General features: G+C 34.5%; 1 non-coding gene across 1 annotated transcript; it reads left to right on the top strand.

The window, feature by feature from the left end:
* The first annotated feature begins 828 nt into the window (after positions 1-828).
* Positions 829-933, top strand: LOC139034908 (U6 spliceosomal RNA). Its single transcript, XR_011487482.1, has one exon. It is a non-coding gene; the product is annotated as a U6 spliceosomal RNA (small nuclear RNA).
* Positions 934-9,897: the final 8,964 nt, after the last annotated feature.

Genomic DNA, 9,897 nt, shown 5'->3' on the forward strand with positions numbered 1-9,897 from the left:
TATGGAGAATATACCAGAATACTTCCAATTTGTTCCCAAGTGTGCTTATAATTTATAAATTTTAGACAGTGATACTTAGTATTATTACTTTCAAAGCATTCCATTCAACTATTAGTCTTTTTTTTTTTTTAAATAACAAACTGTTTCAAGCTAAACAGGATAAGACACTTTCTTCTGAAAACAGATGAGCACATCAAAAGTAATATAGATGGGAAAAATAATTCTGTGAAGATAATAATCAAATGCTAAAGTGGTAACATGAGTAAAAGTTATCTTACAACAATGAATATTCCCAGGGGCAAAGAAAGATATTTCATTAATGAATGAGTCAATTCATCAAGAAAATATAATAGTCCTAAATGTGTATACATGTAAACATAGCTTCAAGACACATGAGCAAAACTGACACAAGTGAAATTAGGAACAGACAAATCCAAAGTAATAGTTGGAGATTTCAACACCTCTTTTTAAGTAACTGACAGCATAAGTAACATTAATTACTTAGTAAATATAGAATATTTTAAAAATATCAATTAGTTACTTTAATTGATGTATGTAGATTACTATAGCCAGCAAAGGTAGACTACACTCTAAAAGAACACAAGGGGTATTTACTATGCTAGAACATATACTGGCTGTAAAGCAAGTCTCAACAAATTAAAATAGATTGAAACTAAACAACGTGAACTTTCTCCCCAAAGAAAATTAATTATTTCTCAATAACAAAAAATAGTAACTAAAAATATTGGAAAATTCCATAAATATGTATAAAATAAGCAAACTCTTCTAAACATGCCTATGTCAAAGAACTGATGAGTTAAATTAGAAGATACTTTGTGCTTTCTTTGGCACGAATTGGAATGATACAGAGAAAATTAGCATGGTCCCTGTGTAAGAATGAAAATGCTTTGATTACACTGTAATAAAATTCATATCAACCAAAGCAATACATGGATGAAACTCTTGCTTTTGCATTTTCATATTAAAAAAAAATCCAAAATCCATTACCTAAGCTTATAGCTTAAGAGTTAAATTAAAATCTATTTGCTTAGAATTAATGACAATATAAAGAATTTAATATATATATATATATATATATAATGGCATTTTTATTTTTTTTTCTTTTTAATGCTATATTTTTTTAAATTTATTTTTAATTGAATAATAATTACTTTAAAGTATTGTGTTGGTTTCTGTCAAACATGAACATGAACCAGCCATAAGTATAACTATGATCCTTCCCTTTTAAAATTACCTCCCACCTCCCTCCCCATCCCACACCTCTAGGTTGATACAGAGCTTTGGTTTGAGTTCACCGAGTCACAGAGCAAATTCCCATTGGCTATCTATTTTACATATGATAACCTATGCTTCCATGTTACTCTCTCCATACATCCCAGCCTCTCCTTCCCCTGCCAGCCTCTGTCCCTATGTTTGTTCTCTATGTCTGTGTCTCCATTGTTGCCCTGCAAATAATTTTATCAGTACTCTTTCCAGATTCTATATATATGCATTAGTATACGATATTTTTCTCTTTCTGACTTACTTCTCTCTGTATAATAGGCTCTAGGTTTTTCTACCTCATTAGAACTGACTTAAATGTGTTCAAAAAAGGAACTATTTTTAAAAGCAACTGGTTCTTACAAATAAAAATGAAATTGATAAAATTTCATATTTAAGGAAAATAAAGAAAACACACATTTTTAATAAGAACAATGAAAAGAGGGACTATATTTTCCACCATAGAAGATATAGCATTTTATTCTTACTGAAATAGATATTTACTCTTGATATCCGATTTGCCTTCCCTTCACACAATGCTTCTATCATAACTATCTTCTGTGATTTTTTAGACTGCCTTATCCATCATCATGCTATCCCACAGAGTACTTTTTTCTGATCCAGTAACTCAATTCAACGTGCCATTCCCATGGAATTACTGGTCTAACCATGTTCCCTACAATTCTGAAATATCTGGTTTGACAGAATGGTGGGAAAACCTTGTGATATCTCAGTTATAGTTCCAGCTACATCATAATCATGATGGTGTGATCACTCACCTAGAACCAGATACCCTGGAATGCAGGGTCAAGTGAGCCTTAGAAGCATTATTATGAACAAAGCTAGTGGAGGTGATGGAATTCCAGTTGAGCTATTTCAATACCTAAAAGATAATGCTATGAAAGGTCTGCACTCATATGCCAGCAAATTTGGAAAACTCAGCATTGTCCACAGGGCTAGAAAAGGTCAACTTTCATTCCAATCCCAAAGAAAGGCAATGCCAAAGAATGCTAAAAGTGATGCACAATTGCACTTATCACACACACTATTAAAGTAGTGCTGAAAATTCTCCAAACCAGGCTTCAACAGTATGTGAACTCTGAACTTCCAGATGTTCAAGTTGGATTTAGAAAAGGCATAGAAACCAGAGATCAAATTGCCAACATCTGTTGGATAATAGAAATAGCAAGAGAATTCCAGAAAATCATCTATTTCTGCTTTATTGACTACACCAGAGCCTTTGACTGTGTGGATCACAACAAACTGTAGAAAAATTTTAAAGAGATGGGAATACCAGACCACTTGACCTGCCTCTTGAGAAACCTATATGCAGGTCAAGAAGCAGCAGTTAAAATGGACATGGAACAACAGACTGGTTCCAGAAGGGGAAAGGAGTACATTGAGGTTGTATATTGTCACCCTGTTTATTTAATTTTCATTCAGAGTACATCATGAGAAATGCTGGACTGGATGAAGCATAAGCTGGAATCAAGATTGCCAGGAGAGATATCAATAACCTCAGATACACAGATGATATAACTCTTATGGCAGAAAATGAAGAACTAAAGAGCCTCTTGATGAAAGTGAAAGAGGAGAGTGAAAAAGTCGGCTTAAAGCTTAACATTCAGAAAACTAAGATTATGGTATCTGGTCCCATCACTTCATGGCAAATAGATGGGGAAACAGTGGCTGACTTTATTTGTTGGGGCTCCAAAATCACTGCAGATGGTGACTGCAGCCACAAAATTAAAGGATGCTTACTCCTTGGAAGGAAAGTTATGACCAACCTAGACAGCATATTAAAAAGCAGAGACATTACTTTACCAACAAATGTCTGTCTAATCAAAGCTATGTTTTTTCCAGTAGTCATGTATGGATGTGAGAGTTGGACTATAAAGAAAGCTGAGTGCTGAAGAATTGATGGTTTTGAACCATGGTGTTAGAGAAGACTCTTGAGAGTCCACTGGACAGCAAGGAGATCTAGTCAGTCAACCTTAAAGGAAACTGGTCCTGAATATTCATTGGAAGGACTGATGCTGAAGCTGAAACTCCAATACTTTGGCCACATGATGCAAAGAACTGACACATTAAGACCCTGATGCTGGGAAAGATTGAAGGTGGGAGGAGAAGGGGATGAAAGAGGATGAGATGTTTGGATGGCATCACTGACTCAATGGACATGAGTTTGTGTCAACTCCGAGAGTTGGTGATGGACAAGGAAGCCTGGCATGCAGCAGTCCATGTGGTCACAAAGAGTTTGACAGGATTGAGCAACTGAACTTGAACTTGAGACCATAATATCTTTCAGGGCTGAAGCAAGGTTCTCTAGATGTTATATGTGCTTTGAATCAGCATCCAATATACGACACTCTTTCTCAAATAGCCAGGACTCAAGGGTTCAGGAATCATGAAGTGGAAATGGGAGTGGCACCACTCACCCTTAACCCTAGTGACCTCCCAGCAAAATTTTTGCTTCTTTTCCTAGGATGTTAAGTTCTGCTGGACTAGCAGCCTTGGTCTCTAAGAGAGGAATACTTCTACAAGTAGACACAAAAATGTTCATTTAACTGAAGTTAGGATTGTTATCTGGCCACAGTGGATTCCTCATGCCTCTGAATCAACAAGCAAAGATGACAGCTACTGTGCTAGCTGGGGTGATTGATGAAGACTACCAAGGAGCAATGAAACTGCCACTGCACTATGGAGGTAAGGACATAAAAGTGATCCTTCAGAGCCTCTCTTAATGTTACTAAGCTTTAATGGATTGACTATTTGTGTTCCCATAAAATTCATGTTGAAGCCCCAATCTCCACTGTGATATTTGGAGGTGGGGCCTCATAACTAACCTTTTTTTCTCTCTTTTTTTTCCTATTAAGAATTTAAATAACTAACAGATGTCCTCTACCAGAGTTACCATACATAACAACTATTCATTCATAGTTTACTCATATTTGTGTTGCTAAATTTGATTCTTGGATTTAGATTTTTTTTCACATGTAGTCAAAAGTGAGATTTTCCATTTTTATTACTATGTTTGTCAAGAGGTTTTTTGAGAACAAGCTAGTTTCATAAAATTTAATGAAAAAAATTATTTAGATTTGGACAGCTTAAATTCTATAATAATCAGACATTTCATGATTAATGGTATCATTTATTTTTAAAAATCCATATGTCTACCTGCTAGCATGAAAGCCTATGATTCTAAGTGGGAAATTACATTTGTGGTTTACACATCTGCTGAAGTCCCATTAAATTCATAACCTCATCTGTTAGGTAGTTAGAATAGGAAAAAGGAGTCCATAATGGCGGTGGCTAAAAGACAAGGAAGGGAAAAGCCTGCTAAAATGGAACAAAGGAAGGTCCAAGGACCAGAGTGAGGACCTCAGGTAAAACAAACAGCATTCCTGGCTAGCCCAATTTACATAGGGCAGGCCCAGGGGAGGAGAAAAAAACATAAAAATAGGAGCCAAAAACTGGGCCAGGGGCCTTTCTTCTCTTCATGTCTTTTGGGTTGGCATGTCCTCACACCTCGAGGATGCATTTTTCTTTACTTTCTAAATAAAACTGAGCTGTAATATGGAACTATAACACTGGTCCGTCTGAGGGCTGTGTAGCTTGATCCATTGCTTCAAATTTTTGTTGTGATGAGACAGAACCGAGGAAATTACAAACTCCCCCAACATATCAAAACACAGGACACCCCTATGTGTTGAAATGTAAAATACTTTAAAAATATTTTTTCCTGATCACATATCTGAGGTCACATCTTTCCTTACATTGAAATAATTGTGATTCTTTGCTTCATTCTCCATATACTTAATATTACTTCCCTGAAATTTTAGAGATTCACTTTTATAAACAAAATCAAGAGCAAGAATGAACATACTTAAACTAAAAAAAAAACTCTACAGAACAAGCATGTGGTTGCAGAGAATGGTTCACACTGAGAAGGAGGCTCTGAAGCCTTTTTCAATTTCAGAAAAAAAAAAAAAAAAATTTAGACATGTACCCCCATTGGCATTTGACATATTTTTTCAAAACATCACCTTGTAAGCCTGATAATCTACAATTACATTTGACATGGCTCAAATTTTCTTGTTCTTATTTAAAATGTTAATCTGGGAAAATTTTTATAAAACTTTTCTAAGTAATCTTTGGTTAAAACAGTTCTATTGTGTAATACTTAGGTTCTATAATATCACCAAACTGAGAAAATCTTATCTGTGGAAAAGTGTCCACAGATAAGATCGGGCTTCCCTGGTGGTTCAGACAGTAGAGTCTGCCTGCAGTGTGGGAGACCCAGGTTCAATTCCTGGGTTGGGAAGATCCCCTGGAGAAGGAAATGGCAATCCACCCCAGTATTGCCTGGAAAATCCCAGGGATGGAGCAATCTGGCAGGTTACAGTCTGTGGGGTGGTAAAGAGTTAGACACGACTGAGGGACTAACACTTTCACTTTCACACACACACAGAGTCACAAAAACAAACAAGAAAAGCTACTGGTACATGCAGTGACATGAATTTATGCCAAAGCATTATCCTATGTCAAAGAGGCTGGAATTTTTTTAAAAATTCATTTATAAAATATTCCAGAAAAGAAAAAAAAAAGCCTATTGTGATAAAAAATAAATAAATGATAGCCTTGGAGACAGAGTAAGAGGGACACCAGCCATAAGGTTCTGGAGGAATTTTTACAGGAAATGGAAATAATCCATCCCTAATCGGGGCTATGCTTATAAGAATGAATGCATATGCTAAATCTCCTAAAAAATACAAGTTAGCGCCTCATATGAATTATACTTCAATAAAATCTTTTAGAAAAAGTCACAATCAGATATCAATAGTTTCACTCCTCCTTAATGGAAAATCAAACTATAATTATATCTAGAGAAATAAGGGGTTTGAACAGAAATTTCAAACAGATTGTTTTGGGAGAAACACATGGAAAAAAAATGTTGAAAGTGTAACCCATTTGGACTATCTGAGGAACAATACACAACCCAGTTCTAAATGTACTTACATATATAAAAAAGTGTGTTTATTTGGTGATAGGTTGTGACTGCTTTAGTAGCAAGTACAGCTGTGGTACTGGTGTACTTTATGAACCACACATACTTTCTTTATACTTCCATGTCTTCGTCCTATAAGTAATGGCTTTTTACAAATTATGATTATCCTTCTTTCATTAGAATTATAATGAAGACTTAAGAAATGTCTATAAAAATGGGTAAAGGGAATTTCATCTAGGAACATCAGGCTGAAACTTGTAACTCTTAAAGATTCTTTCACACACACACACACACACACACACACACACAGACACACACAAACATGAGCCCAGTAGCCTGTATTGGTTATAATTGGTTTATAATTGTCAAGACTATATATCTATTTTCTATGGAATTTAGAACCTGCTGTGTTAGATAATGGCTTGACTAGATTTCTATTTAGTCTAGATTATATCTTTTCAGACACTTCTTGATATAGAGTTCACAGAAAATATAATAAACTAGAAAGCTGTTAAAGTGATTATATAATTTACAAGTTCAAAACTATGCTAGTTGCACATTATATATTTTTCATATTTATATGTATAAATGTATGTCTGTGTATGTGGTGTTTTTGTGTGTATGTAGAAATGGACATCTAAAAACCTATACTGGATTTTGGTTTAATGAATTCTTATCTATCACAATGTTTTCATGGGAATAGTGTAAAATGATAATAATTTTTAAAGCAGTCAAACCTCTAAGCCTACCATCTTACAAGAATGTAAGTTAAAAGTTGTGTCAGTCAGAGCATGATTAGGTACGTTCATATGCAGAACAGATGGGGATTTTGGAAATGTTGCTTTTGCTAAGTGTATGTGAGGGAAAAATACAGATGATTATTTTCTGTACATATCTCTGTGTGTATCTGTGTATGTGAGTGTATACTATAAGTTATGAATAAAACATAAGTCAATATGTTATAAAATACACTTAATGTATCATTGAGGGCTTCCCTGGTGTGCTGCAGTTCATGGGATCACAAAGAGTTAGACACAAGTGAGCGCCTGAACTGAACTGAACTAGTGGTTCAAATGCAGAGAATTTGCCTGCAATGAAGGAGACCTGGCTTCAATCCCTGTGTTTGGAAGAGTCCCTGGAGAAAGGAAAGGTTACAGATCATTTAGTGTACTACTTAAACTCTGAATATGTGGTGTCTTTGCCACCCATACCAGTCCATGAAAGCCAAAGGATCCTTTCCTTTATTTCTATATGTATTTGTTTCCAAAGCACATGGTAATTGACAGATGTTTACAGTAGTGCTTTAAGAAATATGTAGTGATCAATCACCCTGAACCAGTTCTGACTTGACTACAGACCTGGAACTTGTGTAGCTGGAACTTGAGTGTTTGACTACAGCAAGGAGCCTGTGGAGATGGACCTGGAGGTGTCTGAAATTGGCTTTTGCTTCATTACCATGCTAAGATCTCTACCCATGGGGAGAAGGGGGAAGAAGAAGTGGTTTGCACTCTCTTAGGCACAATTCATGCCTGTGCAAAGATAAATGGAAGACTGCATGGCCCAGCTGCTCCTGGAAATTTCCACTATTTTTTTTTTTAATGACATGTCTATCTCATGACATGTATGTCTCTTATCCCTTAAAATTCCCTTACTCCCCACCCTTCAGAGAGAAGGTGTTTTGAGAACACAAGCTCTCCCTTCTCCATTCCTTGGTCAATAAATATAGTTTCTTCTCTGCTACACTGAACCTGGTTTCTTCTGATTGGCATTTGCATCTCCAGGCAAATAAGTCACTGAGTGGTCATGGACCCATTGGGGATCAGTAATAGTTACATAAACTTCCTCAGACCATCAACTAATGTCATTGGAGGAGATAAATATAGTGAAACATACTTTATGATTATAGTGGCTACTTTTCTCTAGTGTTTTCACAGACACAGGAATGTATTTCAAAACCTTAGAACAAATGCCATTCCATGGTTCTAGGCAAATAAATATTAAATAGCAATGCACTCCCTCATTCTTTAGTAAACTGGGAAATTTCCTAATTGAAAGCTTAGACTTCTACTGATCCTAGAATATGCATCATGTCATGGAAAGAACAAGGCATTTACAGTCTATGTTTGACTTTCATCTTCAAAATCTGTTAGAGTTGTGGTCTTGGGATATTATTAACCAAAGCTGCTATTTCATCTAAAGAATGAAGACAATAAATTCCCAAGTTTTCATGATCAAAATTAAATATTTTTAGAAATGCAAATCTCTGTCCAATTATTGATGATATTAATAAAATCATATGTACAGTTTGTACAAGTAAAATTTTTTATAGATTGGCACATCTCAATGATGTTTAAAATGTGTTCATATCTTTATTATTTTTGCCTCAGTCAAGTAGGAAATAAGATAACATTTGTGTTTAAAGCAGTTTAACAAGACCACAATTTGAGAGACTTATCTCCACATTTTTACATTCTATCTTATGTGGTCATACGAGTTAGTAGGCATTTTTATCTTTAACTTATTCATATCACAATAAAATAAATATAAAATAAAACTAAATTTTATGGCTTTAAAAATATTAAAAGTATTTTATTGAAATTAATTTTGAATTATTTAAATCAGGGGTATAGTTAAAAAATAAAAGAAACTATGTAGGATAATAAGTCTCTAAATATTTTAATCAAATATAAAGAGTTCCCTCAACAAATAAAATACTTTTAAATATGCTTTTACAGAAGAAAACATAAGCAATTTCATTTTTAATTAAATTTGACTTAGAATTTCTGAAAAATAATGAAATCTAATATGTATACTGGTTTATTATAGTTAAGATAAAACTGCTACAAGCCATTGAAGATTTTGACAGGATATTCATGTTGATGGATATTTTGTTCATTTCCCTCAGGACAAAAAGTATAAATTAATTATTATTTGGCAGATGGTTTAATTGTAGGGCTTTGGCTGGAGAGAAAACTATGATAGAAATCATATACAATATTTACTGATAGCAAAAGTAAAGGACAGTTTTAAGGAGTTTCAGATGCTCACTTCCAAAATATCTACATAGTTTTCATCATCTGGAAATTTTTTCAAAAGCTCAATTTAGAAAATTATGAAATTGTTTCAGTTTCCACATGGGTGAATTTTTTTATTTCTGTAAACTTTTTTCAAAGATTTAACCAACAATTTAAAAATTCAAATAATTTTTAAAGTAATGACATTAACAATAAAAAAATTTTGAAACTGAATACAAAAGCCCCTCTGTGGCCCCCATTTATTGTTTGTAGAATAAGCTTTAAGTTTTCTAGGTCCTCCCTGAGTTTCAAAGAGCTGGCACAAGGAGTGAATAACCTAAGAAGTTAGAGAATGCAGAGACAAAGGAAAAGAATAGAAAAGCAATGACAATAATTCATCAATAAAACAGAGTCCCAGTTTCTCCTCAAAGGATATATATATACAATCTGACATGTATCTTTGAGTTGTTCTACAGGACTAAGACCACTCCTGCAAGAAGAAAGAGCATGGTAGCTACATGCTAACCACAAGCAAAGAGACCCCGATTAGCTGGAATCAGAAGGTTGATGACTGAGATTCCTGAACCATCACCC

The sequence above is a fragment of the Odocoileus virginianus genome, chromosome 4, assembly GCF_023699985.2.
Source record: "Odocoileus virginianus isolate 20LAN1187 ecotype Illinois chromosome 4, Ovbor_1.2, whole genome shotgun sequence".
NCBI classification, from domain to species: Eukaryota; Metazoa; Chordata; class Mammalia; order Artiodactyla; family Cervidae; genus Odocoileus; species Odocoileus virginianus.